General features: G+C 30.5%; 1 protein-coding gene across 3 annotated transcripts in view; it reads right to left on the minus strand.

Annotated features, from left to right (window-relative positions):
• Positions 1-12,302, minus strand: part of LOC113395185 (protein TANC2) — a 311,678-nt gene extending 299,376 nt beyond the window's left edge. For 2 of the 3 annotated variants that reach the window (XM_064216204.1, XM_026632753.2), the window contains exon 1: positions 12,195-12,302. The gene's annotated coding sequence lies outside the window, so the exon portion shown is untranslated. The remainder of the gene's footprint in view (positions 1-12,194) is intronic. The other variant, XM_026632754.2, reaches the window with a different exon arrangement.
• Between the last annotated feature and the right edge of the window lie 1,008 nt (positions 12,303-13,310).

The following is a 13,310-nucleotide window of genomic DNA, read 5'->3' on the forward strand; positions in this document are numbered from 1 at the left end:
AAAATCCGAAAGCCAAATTTCATTTTCATTCGCCGTCGTGCGTGCTCATTGCCGTGGCTCATTCGCGTGCCTACTTATTTCTTTGCAAAGTCATTCTCGTGCCGTTCATTTTCAAGGGACGCATAAGGTTTAATAGTATGGAAATGAGAGCGCATTGAATACAACTTAGCTTCGGGAGCATCGTTTGTTCTAATCGAGTTCAAACGTGATAAGATATTTCTTGAAATATATGTATATGTAGGTTGTGGATGGATAATGTTATTATCTAATACATATCATTATAGAAATTAAATGTTTATTTCATCGCTGGTAAAATCTTTGCATTCAATCATTTGGAACCTGAATTACGTAAAGATTTTTGCTTTGGCAGTACCACTATTCTATATACAATAATTTTATAAATGAATGAAATATTGTATAAAAGAACAACAGTGAGCATGTATGTATGTATATGTGTGTGTGTGTGTGTGTGTGTGTGTGTGTGTGTGTGTGTGTGTGTGTGTGTGTGTGTGTGTGTGTGTGTGTGTGTGTGTGTGTGTGTGTGTGTGTGCGCGTGCGTGCGTGCGTGCGTGCGTGCGTACGTACGTACGTACGTACGTACGTATGTATGTTGTATGTATGTATGTATGTATGTATGTATGTATGTATGTATGTATGTATGTATGTATGTATGTATGTATGTATGTATGTATGTATGTATGTATGTATGTATGTACGTACATATGTATGTATGTATGTTGTATGTATGTATGTATGTATGTATGTATGTATGTATGTATGTATGTATGTATGTATGTATGTATGTATGTATGTATGTATGTATGTATGTATGTATGTATGTATGTATGTATGTATGTATGTATGTATGTATGTATGTATGTATGTATGTATGTATGTATGTATGTATGTATGTATGTATGTATGTATGTATGTATGTATGTATGTATGTATGTATGTATGTATGTATGTATGTATGTATGTATGTATGTATGTATGTATGTATGTATGTATGTATGTATGTATGTATGTATGTATGTATGTATGTATGTATGTATGTATGTATGTATGTATGTATGTATGTATGTATGTATGTATGTATGTATGTATGTATGTATGTATGTATGTATGTATGTATGTATGTATGTATGTATGTATGTATGTATGTATGTATGTATGTATGTATGTATGTATGTATGTATGTATGTATGTATGTATGTACGTACATATGTATGTATGTATGTACATATGTATGTACGTACGTACGTATGTATGTATGTATGTACGTATGTATGTATGTATGTATATATGTATGTACATATGTATGTATGTATGTTCTATGTATGTATGTATGTATGTATGTACGTACATATGTATGTATGTATGTTCTATGTATGTATGTATGTATGTATGTATGTATGTACATATGTATGTATGTATGTACGTACATATGAATGTATGTATGTACGTACGTACGTATGTATGTATGTATGTATGTACGTACATATGTATGCATGTATGTTGTATGTATGTATGTATGTATGTCTGTACATATGCATGTATGTATGTATGTATGTATGTATGTATGTATGTATGTATATATGTATGTACATATGTATGTATGTATGTACGTACATATAAATGTATGTATGTACGTACGTACGTATGTATGTATGTATGTACGTATGTATGTATGTATGTACGTATGTATGTATGTATGTATGTTGTATGTATGTATGTATGTATGTATGTATGTACATATGTAAGTATGTATGTATGTCTGTACATATGTATGTATGTATGTATGTATGTAACTATGTTTTGGGATCGAATACGTTGAGGTGCCAAATATTTAATCGTCTACAAATAGGTGTGTTCGATTAATTTCAGTTTTAAACAGCATGTAACATTTGAATTGGAATTCCAAATACTTATTAACGTCATGTCAAAATTATGATATCACCTTTAGAGCTTTCGACCTATACTTACAATCTAAGGTTGCTTTCGCTACAGACGACTGGAAATATTATCTAAATTAGGTATTATATATTACTAGAAGCTATGTCAAACAAATTCGTATGAATTGACATTGACAAAAAAATAACTAACTAGTTTATGTAACATTACCATATGGAATCACTTTAAAAACTTTATTTTGATTTAAATTTGAAAATGTATCGATAAAAATTTAGATTCACATAAATCTACTCAGAGCAATCTTTATATCATATAGATGATAAAAAGCGTGGAGTTAGTGCTTGTTGACTTCCAGGCTAAAATCACTGTATTTTTAGATGTTGAAAAAGAGTAATTACTGAGTTTCTTGTCGGTTCTTCTCGTAGAATCTACATTCCGAACCGGTGGTAGCTTTACTTTAAATAGTTTGTTAAATGACGATTCAAAAGTGCTTGTAAAAGCTTACTTGAATAAAGTATATTTTGATTTTAATATTTAAAGCAATATTGTCTTATAAACGAACAATCAAAGTCAAAGTCAAAAATCTTTATTCAATATAGAAGTGTTTACACTCGCTTATTGATTGTCAAAAATCTACCACCGGTTCGGTACACTAGTTCGGTACAATAGTACACAATATACTTATTTTTAGTAAATAGCAATTTATAAGTATAATAACATGATGAAACATTCTAGGACGTAAAGAGGCATCACTATTCCGTATACCCATTACTGAGTAATGCTACACTAAAAACATGTATGATATGGTTTAAATTATGATAATCGAGTTTCCTTCTTACTCGTACTAAAATAAGGTTCATACTTGTTTGTATGTATTCGTTGTTGGTATGTGGGTGTTTTGTTTATTACGCGACTTCAAAGGCTCTGTTAACAGAATGTAAACAAAGTATATACATGTCGCTTAATTTTCTAATTTCTTCTGAACGTGTCGCTCACACATCAAAAGTTCTCGTTTTGTTGGTTGTTGAATTCTATGTCATTTGGTGCGGAAGATCTAAGGGTGAAATTCATTTCCATTTGCGGGAAAGGGCTGTCGATTGCTTGACGCTTTGAATGGTTACATTACAGTGACGAAATATTTGCTAACAGAATTTGCTAAACTAAGTAAGAACTATTTTCCCTGTTTTCTATTTGTTGTCTAAGTTGCTTTGGTTAATTAGACTGATGACTCTTGGAATTTAAACAAAAAATGTACAATTTTTGTTTTAGTTACAACAATTAAATCAATTAAATCAAAAAAACAAGGGGGCTAAGCTTAGATTTTGTGTCTAATTAATAAGATAATAGTAATTTTTATTGAATGGAATATTTATTAACTGATATTAATATAATAGATCATTTAAGCTTGTAAAATCATTACGTTTTTTTTTATTTTATAAAGTAATTTCATACTAAAGATACAGTAGGTCAAAAACGTAATAAAGTTTCTTATTACAATACAGTACAGAGAACCGAGATGGCCCAATGGTTAGAACGCGTGCATCTTAAGCGATGATTTCGGGTTCAAACTCAGGCAAGCACCACTGAATTTATATGTGCTTAATGTGTGTTTATAATTCATCTCGTGCTCGGCGGTGAAGGAAAACGTTGTGAGGAATCCTGCATGTGTCTAATTTCAAAGAAATTCTGCCACATATGTATTCCACCAACCCGCATTAAAGCAGCGTGGTGAAATATGCTCCAAACCTTTTCCTCAAAGGGAGAGGAGGCCTTAGCCCAGCAGTGGGAATATACAGGCCGCTAATGTTATGTTATGTGTGTACAATACAGTACAATAGAATAAAAAAGTAATTTATAAGTATCAAGTAAAATTGCAAATTATTTATAGTTTAATTTATGTTTATTATATTCTCGTTAAAGCAATATATTCACGCTAATTGATCACAAACCTTCAGATTACAAAAAATTAAAAAAGCACCATAAATCAGCAAGCGAGATGAATAAATGGATAAAGTTGCCAACTTAATCCACGGTCAACTTTGAGTAAACAATTAAAACGTTAATAATTCATCTGCCCGACCAATTAGTGTCGGTGAAACAAATTTGGGCAACGGATGAACGAATTTTGTCAACGGCCCCAAAACTCTGCTGCAATGACGAATTCATGACGTAATGTGTGTGACGCATTGACGTGGTTTCGTATTGGATATATCATTATATGAGGCATATCAAAATATAAACAATATTACGTTAATCACTTACGATTTCATTTGTCACGTCATATGATACTAAAGAATAATCACTATATAATATACTAGCGACTCGCCTCGGCTTCGCAAGAGTGCAATGCTGTGACTACATACAACGTTCACAGTTTTTAGTCATTAGACAATAAAAACTGCTATGTCCCTGCGTTTTAAATCTGTAATATCTTGGAAAATAATCATTTAAATTACATTCTGTAACTGGCTATATTGATCTATATTAAATGCACAATGTGTTTAAGGTACTTAAATGGATAAGTATTAATGCTGTATTGCTTGAAATGTGATGGGTATACCATCGCGGACTTTTTGAAGACTTTTTTTAAGGTGTACAATACTGTAGCACATTATTATAGCGAATCAAAAAATCCGTTGTGTGATTTTAAAGATCTAAGCATACATAGGGACAGATAGCGGTACATGACTTTGTTTTATACTATGTAATGATGATTTAAAGTCCACAAAAGACGAAGTATTATTTTATTGAAGACCATAATATTATACATCAAAAATAAGAAGCTCGGAGGATACGCATATATAAGAATATCTTGTAATTAACTCAAATGAATGCTAAAATTTATTAGAAGGTTTCACGGACGAATCCGTATAATAATGATATTCGCTTTACACAGAACTATCGATAAAAGATTTGTAAAGTAAATATTTAATATCTTTAGATGTATTCATTCAAAATATATTGATAATATTAATTTTAATTTGTTAAACGGATATGGTGGTTTTTATTCTAATTAAAGTTCATGAATGTTGAAATTTATTAAAATTAAACAACATTTATTAAAAATCAATCAATATTGCGATTCAACAGGGAAATGCTGTTAGTATTTTTGCCACCATTCTACTCGGGTTTGTACAGTAACTATTTTTAATTCATATTTGTATATATTTAAGGACTTAAAGTTAATAATTTTTATGTTAATTAAAGTAGATCTTAAATATCATTTTACTGAGCTAAGGTTTTTTTCTTAAGGACTACGTTTCGAAGTTATGCCACCACTTTGTTCAAATACGAGTTGGTACTTACATATGTCTGATGGCATAATCAACTCTTATGCAAAATTTTGTTATAATCCAGAAGCTGATCGAGCGCGATTTACTATGAAATAAGCAAAAACATTCGATTTTATATTACTAGATTTTCCTCGTAAGTATAATTTTGGTTTACTAGCAATCTTAAAAAAACAGACTCAGTATAATTTAATTTTTGTTTGGTTAAACAGAATATGGAAGGAAGGTACTAAAACTTTAAACAATAAAATTTAAAATCTAAAACATTTTCACTGGATTCAATAATATGTTTCATAATAAAATATTGGATGATCTTGATGCTTTTCGAATGGTTAGGTTAGTATAATATATACCATATATATTATTAGGTACAAGAAAAGCTAATCCATACTAATATTATAAATGCGAAAGTAACTCTGTCCGTCTGTCTCGCTTTCACGCCAAAACTACTAGACCGATTAAAATGAAATTTGGTACACAAATAGTCTAGAGCCTGAGAAAGGACATACTACATACCCCTAAAAGGGTGAAAAAGGGGTTGAACGTTTGTATGGAAGTCCATAATTTTTTAAGTTAGAAACATGAAAGTTTATTTTTGGGATACTGATTAAAATGGAGTGATTCTGCATATTCTACCCCTAAGGGGGAGAAATAGGGGTTGAAAGTTTTATGAGAGTCAATCATTTTTTAAGTTAAAAACATGAAACTTTATTTTTGTGACACTGATTAAAGAAGAGTTAATACGTATTTAAGCGTTTTTTCATATTCTACCTTTGAGGGGGTGAAATAAGGAATGAAAGTATTTATGGCAGTCCTTCATTTTTTAAGTTAAAAATATTTAACTTTACTTTTGAGATACTGATTAAAAATGATTAAATACGTATTTAAGTGTTATTAGATATTCTACCTCTAAGAGGTTGAATAGGGGTTGGTATTTCTGAAATAGGTTAGTCTGGAAGTCCGTCATTTATGAAGTTAGACGCATTAAACTTTAAGTTAGAAACAGGAAATTTTATTTTTGGGCTGCTGATTTAAAATGGGTAGATACGTATTTAAGCGTTTTTTGATATTTTACGCCTAAAGGGAAAGAGTAGGGGTTGACATTTCGTATACAGGTTAGTCTGGAAGTCCGTCATTTTGAAGTTAGAAACATGAAATTTTATTTTTGGCCTACCGATTAAAAGTGAGTATCTACTCACTTTGAAGGAAGGAGGGAAATCGGATTGACATTTGGTATATAGAATAGTTTGGAAGACCGTCATTTTTGAAGTTAGAAGCATGAATTTTTTTTTGTGCCACTTATTAAAAATGAGTTGATACGTATTTAATCGTTTCTGAATATATTCTACCCTAAGGGCTGAAATACACACCAATGTGGTATACAAAGAGGTCTTACATTAACGTAACATTTTAAGTTAATTTGTAAATATATTCATATTCTACGCGGGCAAAGCCGCGGGTAACAGCTAGTATTATTAATATAGGAATAAAATTATAAAAACTTGAAATGAATATATACATATATGTTTGTTTCTTTGTGTTTCATGGTTAATTATTGTTTCAGTTTATTTATTACGAGGATAAAATGAAGATAAATGTGATGAAAAATCTCAAAATATAAAACACTGTTTTACCAATATATAATTATATACAATCTAATCATCCGTAAAAAATATCATTATCTATAATTAATCGTAGTCATTGGAAAATTGATACTTATTCTATAAAAAATGATTTTTGAATTTTTTATAATTTATTTTGATTTCGAGAGAGCGTTCTGTGGTCTGATAACGCTAGTCATCAATACTGAACGCTGCAAAATGTCACCAATCTATTGCGTCGGTCCATGTCGCTTAGCCTGCCAAAGCGTTTGATATATACTGTCCAAATAAATTTGTGACTAAATCACTACATTCTATAAAATGAAATATCCGAACGCACCTTTATATTTTAAAATAAAAATACACTGAGGTAGCCATTGATGAATGAATCACATTTTTATAATAACTGAATAAATATATTGCAATAAAGTGATTGGACGGATATTAATTAATTTGGTTGCTACATATTTTGATACTAATTGTTAAGTTCAAGAGTATAATTTCATAAGTCTTTTGTATTTTATTTTAACAGAATAATACAAAATAAAGCGCGTTACAGTTATATGAATAGTAATAGAAAAAATAAATATGAGATCCACTTGGATAAATAATTGTTTGCTTGCTCCTTTATTAAAAGCCCATATTACCAGAAGTGATATTCAGAGGATAATTTGATTGTAGTACGGCGGCGTAACTTCGATTACACTGAATTCAGATAGTCTAAATGTTAATAATATCCTCTCATGCTGAGTTAGACATTTCAATATTGTCTCGTGTGATTTGTTCTTAACTTTACTTAAACCCTGAATGAAAATATATACAGAGATTCCATTTGCTTTAGTCATAAAACATCAATCTATACCCATGCGAAATCATATTGAAATAGCTACCATGTTATGAAAAATTTAACCCTGATTGAAAATTCAAGTATGACAAAGTTTGCGTAGCGTGGCTCGCTAGTGTATAAAGCTATCCATATTGGATGCTTCGAAATATCGGCAATCTATTCCATGGGGTCATAACGTGTTTTCTGCAAAAGCGTTTTATATACGCAGTCTGACCAAACATACGAAGTAATTTTAGGTTAGTCGTTATTATTTAATACTTTTTGAGACTATATGATTTGCCTTGTTACAAAAATTATATAATATACTTAAACTAAGTTAAAACGTTGTTGTAAGCCTGTGAATGTCCCACGGTTGCTAAAGCCTACATTTCCTTAATGGGGAGATTTCGGAGGTCACTCTGCCACGATTCAATGCGGGTACATACATACACGTATCAATATTTTTATGATCGATGATCAGTTTCGTTTATAGGTAAAATCTGTAATACTAATATAATAAATAAAATAATGTTCAGATTTATTTAGTCTTGTTTTTAATTTTTATTTATCCTTAGATTTTAATACAGTAATTCTAATAATAAATTGTCTATAAGTTTTATAGTCAAAGTCATTTGTTAGCGGCATATTGGATATAGTTTGTTTCGTAAACGTTGAGCACGGATTTGTGACTGCGATGCAATTTCGGTTGAATTTCCTAAAACCTTACCATGAAATGCAATCGAATACTTGCTATGTAACTCTGATATTGACAACACAAATGAAATGTTATAAGAAACAAACAATACGATAACATAAAGTAAGCATTGTATTTATTGTTATTGCATGATTATTCATAAGATACCAAAGTCACATTTTTGTTCATTTTTTCCGTAAAAAGTTTTTTTTGGTATAAATATAACCATTTTTTTATACCTACATTGGTAAGCGAACGGGCAGATTGGATACCCGGGATGGCGATGTAGGCAATTTTAACCATTCCCTACATCGCTAATCTAACCAACCTTGGATGCAACTATTAATACAATTATATTATGTCCCTTATGCATATACGCACTGGAACATAACTGGAAATACTAAATATGTATAACCGTTTGCCGGTGAGTTGGTGTCACCTACCCAAACGGGCTTGCAACAAAGACTTACAACAAATATTTACACTCTATCGTTATTACTTATAAATATTGCTAGCAGATGTAAATACGGTTTTCTTAAATATGATATTCGAAAGAAGAGGATATTTTTTTTTTGTTTAAGTAAAATAAACTTTCATTTGTATAGTTACATTTTTTATAATTTAAATCAATCTACTTGGTTACGTCGGGAAAAAAATGACGCATGTGTGCGAGTATATCCATCAAACCGCAGGCGGTCAGTGTGGTGGAATTAGCACCAAATCTCATACTTAGGTATCAAGATGAGGTTCTTACAAAATCAATTATTTATTTTAACAATAATCTCATAATGGAGTTTGAATACCTCAAAGGATATCAAACGAGATTACTTCTTGATTGATAAACTATTCAATATTATCAGCCTATACATATGCAAACTAGACTGTCATGCCCACTTCAGGTTTATAAAGGCGCTACGATATCCGGTACCCATGGTACCGATCCTCGTTATTATCTATACAAGTTATCGTATACGCTATTTCGGTCTCTATTGTGTTGGTATAGATAAGATAATCGCGTATCCCAATATCTGGCTGCGAACGATTTTCCGGACCTTTGCGTCGCTTGATTACACCTCGTACGTAGTTCTACAGTTTGTTTTTGCTTTTCAGCCGTTTTTATTGTGGTATCAGTTGTAGTGATTTAACCAAAAACTATATTTTATTTTAAATATTACATTTTTAGCAATCACGTAGGCACTTTACTTTCCAATGACACGAAAGTAAAAAATAAAAATTGGTAGTTGGTGTATTCGTTTGTGTACGATATTTACATATTAACTTACACTTAAGAAGCTAAGCAATAGAAAAATTACCAGTATACAATTGTTCAATACTTAAAAAAAAATTCATTAGCACAAGGTTTCATATTGATATTAACTTTGACAGATCCGTCTTTATCTTATATATTAATAGCGTAAGCCGATTTTTGTCCCAGTGATTATGGAATGATAGTTGCACATAAAAAAATGGTCTGAAGTCACATTTTTCAGAGCTTCAGTCGTAGATTTATTTTAATAAATTGTAATCAAGAATCCTCTTTATATTTATATCTGCTTGTTATGAATTAACAAAGAATTAATTTTAGAGAGCGGAAAAAAGTTATTGGCCACGTAAAGAGCAGCGTAATGACTGTATAAAAAAAAAAATTGTAAAACAAGCGATCAGATGTCATCAGCTTACAATGAAATGAATTAAAAAAAAAAACCTGTCATAGGTTTTCGGTAAAAATCTGTTGAATAAACTAGAAGTTTCACGTGCGACCCACTAGTTATTTATAAACGACGACTATAAATAGAAGAAACAATGATCCTATATTAATTTGAAAATCATAAACAATATGATAGGTTCATTTTTTATTCATGTTTAATAAACGACTCATTTCGTATCTCACTCGTGAAATGTTGAAAATTAGTTTACATTGATACAATATTTTAATGTACGTATCTTATAAATATTTTAATTAATTAATAATGTCAATATCGCGTCTCACTTTGTGACATTTCAAGATCATATTATGCTGTTAGCTTGGAGTTTGTTCTTACCGAATTATTATACCTACTGAGCTGTGTAGGAGTTAACGTGGGTGAGATTGTTACACATAAAAAAAATATATTACCAAACCAAATTAAATTACTACTAATTACTAATGTTTAAAAAAAACATTAATAACGGATTTGTGAATATTTCTAACAAACTTTGGATCTCCTTCAGACAGGTCAGAAATTTGTCACATCAATCAAACAATTTCACTTAAAGCAACTTTATTGACGCGTTCATAAAAATGAATAGGATCGAATTAAAAGCAAAAGTATTTTTTTTTAAATGAATTTCAAAACTTTTATTAACATAATGAATTACAAAGAAAACCTTTTAGTATTTAATTAAATATTTTTCAATTTCGACCGCAATGAATTAAGACGGCATCAATGATAGAAATCTTCTGAATTTCATATCAATAAAAATGAACAATTGATTTATTGTAATAATACTTAATTCCTGGACCTTATAAAAATATATTTATAAAATAATAATTTGTAATAATGGTCTAATAGCGACTTTAAAAACTTGTTATAAGGACAATTAGAGATTTTTTTTTAATAAATACTTTTTTTTTGTTTTCATTCGACCTTTTATAACTGCTACATGAAAAGCTTATACAACAGCACATATTTACAACATTTATTGTTAGTTCTAAACAGTTTCATTAAATAACGACTAAAATACTTATATTATGATTACATTTTAAATATTAAAATATTCAGAGCTAATATCTAGGTGAAGATAGCTTACGCGATCTCGCAGCTAAAATCCGTTATCACTCGCAACGGCTGTGGAAATCGACCAACAGACGGCCGGAAAATTATTAACAGAATGAGGCCATCGACCCGTTTATTCTACTGTTAACGTGGTTTTCGACGCGTAATTTTACGTTTTATTTTTATATATATAAACTGTTTAGTCCATGTTCCTGATATTTTTTGTGTTATTACTTTTAAGTGTATAATAATCGAGGTATTTATTATAGTACTACTTTAAGTAAGAAATATGGTACATTAATAAGAAAAGTAAGTAACATAAAAAAAAAAAATTATATAATGAAACATTATTTATACGTTGTTAATTTTCCTCGCTCTGCGACTTATTGAGGTTAATTCCCCCATGGACAGTTCAGTTTCATTGAATAATTCTAAAAAAAGTATACAAAATAAATTTTATCGAAATTAAGAAATATTTATTTTAATATTTTATCTGTATCGTGTAATCTTAATTAATTTACATACAATTGGAATGATTATAGGCGATTCTTGTCTACATTGCCATAAAGACTTACTTACATACAGCGAAACTGTTTTTATTTAGGGATTTTTACAAGTATTTACGATTATTCTATAATAAAGTAGATTAGAATTATTTAAATATAGAAACATATAATACATTGATTTGGAATTAATTACTACTTAGGTTACATTAAAAGTTTAAATTAACTTTAAGGAGATATGCTAATCTCATAGTTCAGTTCATTGATCAATACCACACCATAGCGGTTTAGCTGTCAGCAAGGTATTTAAAAACTGCGTTTGATTTTTATAAAGTAGTATAAAACATTTCAGAACCACATCACGAAAACTCCATATAAGGGCGCAAGATGCGACATGCTTATAGTTAGTGGTTACTGATTAGATTTTTCGCAGTTTACTTGCGAATTATCAGTAGGTATGTCTTGTAAATTTTTCACTTAACCTTTAAATAACGATCGTTAAAAATATATATTAGACGGGCCGCACTTAAAAATATGGAGCGGCTAATATTAGAAACACGTGGAAACTAAAAATGGTATTAAAACTAAGATAGTATAAAAAGTCTCTTACCAATTTAAAAATGGTACAATAATTTATATATGGCACAGAAAAATCACCAGCACTATAAATCACTCAACACACACATTGAAACGTTTGAAATTCGAATTCGGCGCGGTTATGCGCACGCGCCGGCGCGCCGACCATCACTGACTCATGCGTACCCACAAACACCCTTCGGATCTATTTTTCAACGTAATAGGAACAAAAGGAGGGGAAGTCGCGCGCCCTCGCCGCATTTATATAAATAACTCAGCGAACCGTCCGTTCGTTCACTCAGGAAAGCGTACGAGAAACTGAAATTCCATTTATTTCCTCGTTACTAGTTATACTAGTTAAGATAATAATCCAAAAATAAACGTCCGGCCCTCGGTTTAATAGCGTCGAATCTACGCTAGTTCCTATTCTCATTAGCTATTAAAACTTGCGTTTCCTACATTTACTATTCGGCTCGATTGAAGTTATTTTAATACATTGTCAAGGTTTTTTGAGATCGTTAAGTAAGTTAAATTTTCAGCAATTTATCAAAGTATGTCGAAAGATACGTGATGACTCAATTGTTTTAAAAGTATCTGATATCTTTTTATTTAATAAAATGTCTATAAAGTATTTGATGTCACTGCAAGCGCCTTCTATTGCATTGGTTACAGGTACTGACATGAAAAAAAAAATTACTTGGTAGAAGAACTTTGTCAAGCCCGCCTGGGCGGGTACCATTCTACCGCCCAACAGCAATACTTAGTACTCTTTTTTTTCGGTTTACAGGGTGAACTAGTCAATATAAGTACAGTGCTGAACAGCGCACAGGGGACATAGCATCTTAGTTCCCAATGTTGATGTCGCATGGGTATTTTAAGGAATGTTTAATATTTCTTACGGCGCCAATGTCCATGGGCTGTGGTAACCACTTACCAATTTGCTCGCCTACCAATTTTATAAAAAACACATCAGTTATTTTTCAGGATCTAAAGTCAAGTTTGAATGTTATATGTTTTAAAATACATAGTTAATTTATATAGTTGACGCTGTGTGCTGATTGATTCATATCGATATCACAATTGATAGGTTTTCTTAATGTAAAAAAACACAAATTTTTAAGCTAATCTACTTTATACTTAAACTGAAACT

Source organism: Vanessa tameamea, chromosome 11 (genome assembly GCF_037043105.1).
Source record: "Vanessa tameamea isolate UH-Manoa-2023 chromosome 11, ilVanTame1 primary haplotype, whole genome shotgun sequence".
Lineage (NCBI taxonomy): Eukaryota > Metazoa > Arthropoda > Insecta > Lepidoptera > Nymphalidae > Vanessa > Vanessa tameamea.